This window comes from Hyperolius riggenbachi, chromosome 2, assembly GCF_040937935.1.
Source record: "Hyperolius riggenbachi isolate aHypRig1 chromosome 2, aHypRig1.pri, whole genome shotgun sequence".
NCBI lineage: Eukaryota > Metazoa > Chordata > Amphibia > Anura > Hyperoliidae > Hyperolius > Hyperolius riggenbachi.
Genome location: NC_090647.1, coordinates 131,920,443 through 131,932,289, shown reverse-complemented (window position 1 = coordinate 131,932,289; position 11,847 = coordinate 131,920,443).

Sequence of the window (11,847 nt, the reverse complement as noted above, 5' to 3'; positions counted from 1 at the left end):
ATAAATCACTATTTCTAAAACATTTCTAACACATTATTATCCACCCAAAAAAATAATTTACATTTTTTTTCTTTACATTCTTTATTTATTCATGTCTGTAAAACATTATTATCCATAGGGGGTTTTAGGTTTAGGCACCAACAGGGGGGTCTTAGGTTTAGGCACCTACAGGGGGGTCTTAGGTTTAGGCACTAACAGGGGGGTCTTAGGTTTAGGCACCAACAGGGGGGTCTTAGGGTTAGGCACCTACAGGGGGGTCTTAGGGTTAGGCACCTACAGGGGGGTCTTAGGTTTAGGCACTAACAGGGGGGTCTTAGGTTTAGGCACCAACAGGGGGGTCTTAGGGTTAGGCACCAACAGGGGGGTCTTAGGGTTAGGCACCAACAGGGGGGTCTTAGGGTTAGGCACCAACAGGGGGGTCTTAGGTTTAGGCACCAACAGGGGGTCTAGGGGTTAGGGATAGGTACAGGGAGGGTTTTTAATAAACGAAAATATAAGTTTCACTTTACAAACAGGGAAGATTAACGTTTTAAGAATTGCCGATCTCATACACATTATTTAGTGATTTATACATTTTTAAATCACTATTTATAAACGAAATTCTACACAATAATTTCTATAAACGATATTTCCATTTATCGTTTATACCACGCGCCCTTTTTTCCCGACGCCCTTTTCGTACGTACGCACGCGTGCCATAGGTTCGCCAACGCTGTCCTAGGGGATATTTTTCATATTATCTTTAAAATAACTTTTAAAAGTGAATTGCAAATGGTCCATAGAGTTTAATCTCACTTTAATGAATAAACTTGCTTCTTTTCTACAATATTACTTTGGAAATTATTTAGTCAATGTTTGCTTATTGTAAAAGCTTTCTCCTCCCAGATTTGCATTCTTAACCCTTTCATGCTATTGGTGGAATAGCAGGATTGTAAACATGTCCTATTTGCACAAATGACATGTTTTTTTTCCAATTAAAAATTTTATTGGAGTTTATAACAATACACAAATATGCTATGTATTATTGAAATGGTAAGCAGACATTGAAAAATGAAGGATGGATTACACAAAGTCAAGATCATACAATATGTGAACTGTGGAGGTATTGCAATATTACAGATATATGCTTTTATCAGAACATAAGTATCTAGGGTATATCAAACAAAGTATTATAAATAAACGTTACTAGGTAGGAAATAGCATCTTGATGAGCCGCCTTTCAAACTCATCCCTCCCTACCTCCTGGAGTTCAAGAGGCTGAAACAGGGTTAGATTTGGGTTCTTGCAGGAGTCAGAACCCTGGATTAAAATGGTCTTTAATTAGGGCCTTTTCCTTATGTTACGCTCTGTGTTAGAGACAGTGGCGTAGCAATAGGGGTTGCAGAGGTAGCGACCGCATCAGGGCCCTTGGGCCAGAGGGGCCCCAAAGGGCCCTCCGTCAGCTATAGTATTTGCTCTCTATTGGTCCTGTGCTTATAATAATCACTTCTATAGATACTTTGAATAGTGGTAATCATTAAACTGTTCCCCATCCCCTTCTTGCACCTCTGACACTGTAGTTGCCAATGGCAGGTTTTGGCGCACCGTATCAATTGCTACGTATAGAGTGCTTGGGGGGCTCCATTGTAAAACCTGCATTGGGGGCCCACAGCTCCTTAGCTACGCCACTGGTTAGAGATTGTATGGAAAGGTAATAAATAAAGTTTTGGAGTAAACTGTTGACATGTATACGACCTATATGTATCGACTGACCAATTTACCTTGGTTGTTAATAGAACTACATAACATAATGGTTGGGATAACAATACTTAACAAATAGGATGTTTATAAATGTCCATTTGGCATGAAATAGTTACATTTATCAGGTGGGCTCTGTGCAGGCCACTCCAGGATCTTGATTTTGGTATCCTTGAGGAACTGTTGGGCTAATTTCGATGTATGCTTCGGGTCATTGTCTTGTTGGAAGACCCAGCGATGACTTAAGCCTAGACTATGAGCAGATTTCTTCATATTCTCCCTCAAAACACATTTCTTTAAAATGACCTACCCCTCATCTACCACACTCAGTCAAGCACCTTTTCCACAGCTCTACCTCATATGTCCCTCCCCTACCCTTTAGATCAGAGGTCCCCAACCTGGGGGCCGTGGCCCCCTGGGGGTCCGTGGGCAAATTTCTGGGGGGCCGCGGCGGATCTAGCCTTTCTTCCTCTCCCCCCCCGTGGCCGCCGTTTCTGTTACCTTAAGAGCGGCGGCCGCTTCCTCCCTTATATTCCCCATAGCCCCTCTCCTATCTCGTATTACAGCAGCGCTTCCTATGTAGCTGCTGTAAGGAGGGAAGGGGGCGGGGCAGCGGTTCCCATGGTTCCCGCTACAGGAAGCCGCTGCCCTGTTTCCTTCCCTTTTTTACAGCAGCCGCGCGGGAAGCGCTGCTGTATTACGAGATGCTGCAACCGAGGAGAGAAGCACCTGGGGGAATATAAGGAAGTAAGCGACCGCCCGCTCATAAGGTAACAGGAGCAGCGGCCGCGGGGGGGGGGGGGGGATGGGGGGGGGGGAGAGGGCACCTATCCTAGCTACACTGAGGCACTTTACTGGGGTAACTACTGGCTACACTGGGGCAGCTATACTGGGCTAACTGTACTAGCTATACTGGGCTAACTGTACTTGCTATACTGGGCTAACTGTACTTGATATACTGTGGTAACTACTGGCTTTACTGGGGTAACTATACTTGCTATACTGCGGTAACTACTGGCTATACTGGGGTAACTGTACTTGCTATACTGGGCTAACTGTACTTGCTATACTGGGCTAACTGTGCTAGCTATACTGGGCTAACTGCACTAGCTATACTGGGCTAACTGTTCTAGCTATACTGGGCTAACTGTACTAGCTATACTGGGCTAACTCTACTAGCTATACTGGGATAACTGTACTAGCTATACTGGGCTAACTGTACTAGCTATACTGGGCTAACTGTACTTGCTATACTGGGCTAACTGTACTTGCTATTCTGGGCTAACTATACTTGATATACTGTGGTAACTACTGGCTATACAGGGGTAACTATACTTGCTATACTGGGCTAACGGTACTTGCTATACTGGGCTAACTGTACTTGCTATACTGGGATTACTACTGGCTATACTGGGGTAACTGTACTTGCTATACTGGGCTAACTGTACTAGCTATACTGGGCTAACTGTACTAGCTATACTGGGCTAACTGTACTTGCTATACTGTGGTAACTGCCGCTGCTACTAGCCACGCCCCTCCAACTCCCCCCCCCACCCCCCCACCCCCAGGGGGGCCCCAGAGAAAATTTTGGTCGGGACAGTGGGCCCCAGGCTTTAGATTGTAAGACTTTGGCAGGGTCTACCCCCCCTTACTGTGTCCTTCTTAAGGGGCCCATACACTGGTCGATTTCAGCAATCAATCAAGGGCCGATTTGACCGCTCTAATCGAATTGGCTAGAAATCAATCCTGCAGAAAACATGATTGATTGCCCGATCGATTTACAGCCGATTTTGATCGATTTGCTCGATTGGTCTGGATGGAAAATTTAGGTTGATCGGCTGCTGGTAGCAAAGCGAAGGCCCATAGGGTTGCATTGGATCGAATGGTGCAATAATGTATTTCGATCGATTTTCAATAGATTTAATTCTGAAATCTATTGGAAAGCTATTCCTAGTGTGTGGCATACATCAGATAGATTCCTGTCAGATTCGACCTGACAGGCACCTGACAGGAATCTATCTGATGTTCTAATGTACTGCAAATCTATAGGGCCTTGTTCACATTATATTTCGCAAGCGCTGTGCGATTTAAAGGGCTATTTTTTAAGTGCTTTTCCAATCGCTTTCTGAGTGCTTTGGGCTTAGAAAATCACTTTTTTAAGCACTTTTGTGCATCGATGATTTTTTTTTACTTCCTGACGTATTTATTCATGAAAGCGCTAGGTAAATCGTAATTCAAAGTGCTTTTTCAAGCACTTTGTGATTTCCCTTTACATTGAATGGCAAATGCTCAGAAAATGGTGCAGGAGCGATTGGATAGAAAGCAAATCGCTTATGTAAGAACACTCACATAAGCGACCATTGCCATGGACTAACTAGGACTTGATTTGCTGGGTTTATGTCGTATAACCATGTACTACCTCTCTGTCTGTCACCCCTTGTTTACATTGTATGTATTCCTATTTATTGTCCAGTGCTGTGGAATATGTTGGAACTTTATAAATACAATTATTATTAATAATAATAAAAAAAGGTCAACATAATTGTCTTCTTTCATGATGCCATTCACTCGAACAAGGATCTCTGTGCCAGAGGTTGCAAAACAACCCCACAGCGCGATGCTCCCACCACCATGTTTAACCGTGTGAATGGTGTTCCTAGGATAGAAGGACTCTCCCTTTCTTCACCAAACATAGGCAATTTCTACGTACCCAAACACTGTTCCAGTTTAGTTCCATCAGTCCAAAGCACAGACTTCCAAAATATCTTTGCCCTTTCTAATGTTTACGGGCAAACTTTTACAGGCTGTGATGCAGAGTTGTTTCTAGTCTTTTCGTCAACCCAGGCAAGAAGTCTTGGGTCCTCTACCTCCCTCAAAAAATACAAGCACACACTATAGAATGTAAACCATGGTAAGGTGGATGCATAATACAGGGTGTCCCCGAGATACAAACAACCCGCCAATCCTGCTGCATTTCATTGCACACCCCCTTCTTGCAATCCCCCAGCCCAGTGTGTAAATGCAGAATATAGTGCAGCAGATGCTGTGCTATCACCTCTCCGCCAGAGTCCATGGCTGTGCTTCCACCTGTTTGCTCACCACTCAGTCTAGTGCCCAGCATCTGGTAGTATGTAGTGTGATTACACGCAACATGATGAGAGTGAAGCGCCAGAGCTAGAGGGAGCAGGAGACAGACAGGATGGTCGCAGACAGTAGATGGGGCAGGACAGAATGAGGCACACTGGGGGATAAAAGGGGGCACAATGGAGAACAGAAGAAGGCATAGGGGGACAGAAGGGGGGTATAGTGGGACAGAGGGATGTGCAGAGGGGCCGAGGTACCATAAAGGAAAAAAAAGGAGCCATAAGGGGACAGAAGGAGGAATAGGGAGACAGGAGTCACAAGGGGGGGGGGGGGGCAGAGGGAGGAACAGATGTATGCACAGGGAGCAGAAGTTGCACTAGGGCACTGAAGGAAGCACAAGACAGAGGGAGGCACAAAGAGTGGCAGAAGGCTGCACAGGGAGACAAGAGGAAGACAGGGGGACAGAAGGAAGCACAAAGAGGAACAGAAGGAGGCACTAGAATACAGAGGGCAGGCCCGTTTTTAGCGCCGTGCGGCCCGTGCCGCCGCCCGGGGCGCTGTTGGGAGGTGGGCGCTGAAATGGAGGGGGGAGCCGGAGCCGCTGGGAGGGCAGCCCGACCTCTCCCTCCCTCTCCTGGGCCGCCCTCCGTGCTCCCCCCTCAGATGCAGAGCGCAGCAGCAGCAGCCAGGGAGGAAGCGCTGTAAACAACATACCTCCCTGCGTTCCAAGCGCTGCTCTCTCGCCGCCGGTCTCTTCCTCTCTGCCGCCTATACGATGATGCACACACTAGTTCCGGCTAACAGGAACCAGCGTGTGCATCATCGTATAGGCAGAGAGGAAGAGACCGGCAGCGAGAGAGCAGCGCTTGGAACGCAGGGAGGTATGTTGTTTACAGCGCTTCCTCCCTGGCTGCTGCTGCTGCTGCTGCGCTCTGCATCTGAGGGGGGAGCACGGAGGGCGGCCCGGGGAGAGGGAGGGAGAGGTCGGGTTGCCCTCCCCGCGGCTCCGGCTCCCCCCTCCATTATGGGGGACAGCTACCTATCTAACCTACGCTGGGGGGCACCTACCTATCTATCCTATACTGGGGGGCACCTGTCTAATCTAGCCTATACTGGAAGGGGGGGGGGGGGGCAGCTACCTAATCTAACCTACACTGGGGGGCACCTACCTATCTATCCTATACTGGGGGGCACCTACCTAATCTAACCTACCCTGGGGGGCACCTACCTAATGTAACCTACCCTGGGGGGCACCAACCTAAGCTAACCTATACTGGGGGGCAGCTACCTAATCTAACCTACGCTGGGGGGCACCTACCTATCTAACCTACACTGGGGGGCACCTACCTAATCTAACCTACACTGGGGGGCACCTACCTAATCTAACCTACACTGGGGGGCACCTACTTAATCTAACCTACGCTGGGGGGCAGCTACTTAATCTAACCTATACTGGGGGGCAGCTACCTAATCTAACCTACACTGGGGGGCACCTACCTAATCTAACCTACACTGGGGGGCACCTACTTAATCTAACCTACGCTGGGGGGCAGCTACCTAATCTAACCTATACTGGGGGGCAGCTACCTAATCTAACGTATGCTGGGGGGCAGCTACCTAATCTAACCTATACTGGGGGGCAGCTACCTAATCTCACCTACGCTGGGTGGCACCTACCTATCTAACCTATACTGGGGGGAACCTACCTAATCTAACCTACACTGGGGGGCACCTACTTAATCTAACCTACGCTGGGGGGCAGCTACCTAATCTAACCTATACTGGGGAGCAGCTACCTAATCTAACCTATACTGGGGGGCACCTACCCCATCTAACCTATACTGGGGGGCAGCTACCCATCTAACCTATACTGGGGGGAACCTACCTATCTAACCTATGCTGGGGGCAACTATTCTGGCTACCTATATTAGAGGCACCCACCTAGCTAACCTGTACTGGGGCACCTACCTAACTAACTTATACCGGGGGCGCCTGCCTATCTAACCTATACTGGGGGCAACTATACTGGCTACCTATACTGGAGGCACCTACCTGGCTAACCTATAGCGGGGGCAACTATACTGGCTCACCTATGCCTGGCTACCTATACTGGGATACCTATTCAGGCTACCTATACTGGGGGGACCTATACTAAGTGCAACTAGACCTGGCTAACCTATACTGCGGGCACCCATACCTTGCTTGGGGGGGGGGCGCAATTTTTACACACTCGCCCTGGGTGCATTTTAGCCTAGAAACTGCACTGACAGAGGGATGCACAGGAAGAGGGGAAGAGGAGCACAGTGGAGGATGCATGCAACTGTGAGGTCTGCTCTCCAGGAACCGGCGGTGCTGCTGCTCTTCAGGACACCGAACTCCCTGCTGCTGCACACACATAGCAGAAGTAGGTGATTGAACACTCACGGGAGAGGGGGGGGGGGGTGGCTTAATTCCAGGGTGGAGTTTAAACCAGGGTCATGGTGCCCCCTTGGACCAATGGCACTTCAGGCAATGGCCTGGAATGTCTTTGGTTAAAAACGACCCAGTTGTGATTTGCCGCTCTTTGAGTAAAGGGGTTCTTCTGGGACAATGGCCCTGAAACCAACGACAATGTGAACCTAGCCTTAAAGGAAAACCAAGGTGAGAGATGTATGGGGCTTGACATATTTATTTACTTTTAAGCAATGCAAGGTGCCCGACTTTCTTGCTAATCAACTGCCACTAATGCCTAGTGCACACAGTGAGATTTTCAGGCAGATTTCCTGTCAGATCTAATATATTCAACATGTCTGATCTGATTTCGATCGATTTTCTGATTCATTTTCCGTAAGAGTGAATGGAAAATCGAACGAAAATCAGATCGGACGTGTTAAATATATTTGATCTGGCAGGAAATCTGCCTGAAAATCTCTTTGTGTGTACTAGGCATAATACTTTTAGCCATACATTTTTTTTTTCAAAAGTGTTTTATTTGAAAATTTTGCAGATAAACACATGAACACTTCCACAATTGCATAGAATAGTAGTAACAAAAAACACTACCCCTTCATACACCTATCCCCCTTCCCTTTTATCCCCCCTAATAGCCCCCCACCCCTTTTCACTCTCTCTTTTTTGCGTATGACTGTATGAATCGTTGCTTCAGCTGAGTTTTTTACCTTACTTGTTGCTCCGAAAAGATCAATTCCTCTAGATTCCATAACAAGTAGTCCAGAGAGTTATTATATGTCAAGGACTTGGGTCCAATTAGACTGAATGACTCGTGGCCACTTCTAAACGGCCTAGGGTGCCTTCAAGTTGTTCTGTTGCATACCAGGAAGTATATTTAAATGGGCTTACCAGCCTTTGTAGGCAGGGCCGGCCTTTGACCTGAGCGACCTGTGCGATCGCTCAGGGCGCCGGCTTCCAGGGGGCGCACCTGCTGCCTGTATTTTAATGTGAACTACGTTGCGAAGCTGCGGCCCCGGCTGGGTCCGTATTGCTCCGCCCCCTGGTGCCGCTGCTGGGGGTGATGGCTGGGGGGCAAACTTGGCAAACGTGCCCGTGATAGAGGGGGAGCCGCGGGGAGGGCAGCCTGACCTCTCCCTCCCTTCCTCTCCGGGCCGCCCTCCGTGCTCAGCCCTCCAATGCAGACTGCAGTGCAAAGTGAACAACTCACCTCCCTGGTTCCGATCGCCGGCGCCTCTCACTTGCCGCTGTTCTCCTCTTCTACATTGTCACTGAACTGATGCACACTAAACTTCCTGCTTAACAGGAAGCTTAGTGTGCATCAGTGACAATGTAGAAGAGGAGACCAGCGGCAAGTGAGAGGCGCCGGCGATCGGAACCAGGGAGGTGAGTTGTTCACTTTGCACTGCAGTCTGCATTGGAGGGCTGAGCACGGAGGGCGGCCCGGAGAGGAAGGGAGGGAGAGGTCGGGCTGCCCTCCCCGCGGCTCCCCCTCCACTATGAGGGGAAGGGGCACCTACCTATCTAGCCAATAGTGGGGGCACCTACCTATCTAACCTATACTGGGGGCAGCTACCTATCTAATCTATACTGGGGGCAGCTACCTATCTAATCTATACTGGGGGAACCTACCTATCTAATCTATACTGGGGGAAGCTACCTATATAACCTATACTGGGGGAACCTACCTATCTAATCTATACTGGGGGCAGCTACCTATCTAACCTGTACTGGGGGCAGCTACCTATCTAACCTGTACTGGGGGCAGCTACCTATCTAACCTATACTGGGGGCAGCAACCTATCTAATCTATACTGGGGGCAGCAACCTATCTAATCTATACTGGGGGCAGCTACCTATCTAATCTATACTGGGGGCAGCTACCTATCTAATCTATACTGGGGGCAGCTACCTATCTAATCTATACTGGGGGCAGCTACCTATCTAATCTATACTGGGGGCAGCAACCTATCTAATCTATACTGGGGGCAGCAACCTATCTAATCTATACTGGGGGCAGCTACCTATCTAACCTATACTGGGGGCAGCTACCTATCTAATCTATACTGGGGGCAGCTACCTATCTAATCTATACTGGGGGCAGCAACCTATCTAATCTATACTGGGGGCAGCAACCTATCTAATCTATACTGGGGGCAGCAACCTATCTAATCTATACTGGGGGCAGCAACCTATCTAATCTATACTGGGGGCAGCTACCTATCTAATCTATACTGGGGGCAGCTACCTATCTAATCTATACTGGGGGCAGCTACCTATCTAATCTATACTGGGGCAGCCCCATTAGTGTATGTGTGTGGTGCGCTCACACGCAAAGAGGATGAATTGGGGGGGCGCCAAAATCTGGTTATGCTCAGGGCGCTGTGAAACCTAAGGCCGGCCCTGTTTGTAGGTCACTGTTAGACATGGTCTGTAATAAGTATGGTTTCCATCTTTTGAAAAACTTCTTTGTTGATTTTTCCTTATGAGTATGGGCCTCCAGTTTCTCCAGTAGCATAATATGTTTTAGTTCTTCTTTTAGGTCCCAGATAGTAGGTGTTGTGGGGTAAATCCATCTATTATATATTGTTTTTCGAGCTGCTAGTAGACAAATATGTACCAAGTCTGGGATGTACTTTAGGGAGTTTGTTGGGTCCAAATAATGGAATAAAAGCATCATCGGGTCCTTGATCAATGTACATTTGCCCAGCTTGTTAATGAAACTGAGGACTTTGTCCCAATATCATTGAATATGTGGACATAACCAGATACAGTGTATCATATTGGCTTTCTGTAATAAGCATTTAGGGCAATGGTTCACATACCCCGAGCGCGGGTTGCGGTATACTATATTATAGGCATATTTGGCCTGATATATCATTAAAAGATGTGACTCCCTCCACCTCTCATTTGTCATGAGTCTCCTGACTTGGGTATTCCCCTCTACAAATCTTGATCTCTACTATTGAAAAATGTTTATTCCAGCTAGACATATTACATCTCACTTTGTCTTGGATATTTACATTTTTTAAGCCCATTTGAATGGCAGATAATGATAGCATGCCTCCTGTTGGTTTTAAAAAAGGTATCAAAAGGTGTAATGTAGGCAACAGAGGCTATATCACATATCTGGGCTCGGGCATATGACTGGATTTGTGCCAGAGTCAGGAAATCTCGTCCTGAAACCCTATACTGCCGCTGCAAGTCTCTGAGGGTGAGCCATTTCCTCCCCCACAGATCCATTAGATTCCCCAATTTAGTGATTCCCAGGTCCGCCCACCTGTTATAGCTACTATGCATATTGCCCGGGGTAAAGCTTGGGTTCCCCACTAAAGGCAATTTAAATATTTTTCTCACTTCTCTCCAAGTGATCATTGTGTCTCTGTATACAATATTGTTTTTCAGGCGAACCGGTATATTTTGCCAACTAGTATGTAAAGGACCTAGCAGGTCCCAGGGTTCAGCTATATGGCGTTCCAGGAGAGTGTTCGAGAAACCTGACGTTCCCACTATCCAGTCCCTCACATGCCTGAAAAGGCAGGAAAGATTATATTTTCTAATATCTGGGAAGTTTAGGCCCCCCATCTCTTTTGGGAGTTGCAGGCGCGCCAATTTTATATGAGCCCTTTTACCTTTCCAAATAAACTTTGCTACGGCTTTATTTAGTTCAAATACGTCTTTGTGTTTTATTAAAAGAGGCAATACTTGCAATGGGTATAAGAGGCGCCCAAATGTGATCATTTTAACTAAGGCTATCCGGCCTATTAGTCCCAATGGGATGTTTTGCCAGCGTTGTAGCTGTGAAATAATTGACCTGAAGAGGGGTGGGTAATTAAAGGTAGCCATACACTGGTCGATGTGCCATTAGATCGACCAGCTGACAGATCCCTATCTGATCGAATCTGATCAGAGAGGAATCGTATGGCTGCCTTTACTGCAAACAGATTGTGAATCGATTTCAGCCTGAAACCGATTCACCATCTGCTGAGCTGCTCCTGCCGCCTGCCCCCCCCCCCCCCCCGTATACATTACCTGAGGCTGGCTCCCGGGCATCTTCTCCGCATTGCACGGCTCTGTTCCGGATCCATTACGGCGCTTCCTGCATCCTGTGTTACTCCGTGACCAGGAAGTTCAAATAGAGCGCCCTCTATTTGAACTTCCTGGTCACGGAGTAACACAGGAAGCGCCGGGATGGATGGAGCCGGAACAGAGCCGTGCAGCACGGAGAAGACGCCCGGGAGCCAGCCTCAGGTAATGTACACCTGATCGGATCGGCCGCCGCTAGCGACGCGCACTTTACCCGCGGGCGATCGAGGGTAATTTCCCGCACGGCGCGATCGACGGACCGATCCGATTCGGGAGGGAATCGGATCGGCGGCTGCGTTTACCGCGAACGATTGGCAGCAGATTCGATCCCAGGATCGAATCTGCTGTCGAAACGGCCGGGAATCGAGCCAGTGTATGGCCACCTTAAGCCTATAAATGGAGGTGGGGTCCCTTCCAATGTCTATTCCCAGGTATCTGATTTTATTATGGACTATCTTAACCCCCAAACTTCCAAATTCCTGTGGGTTTGAC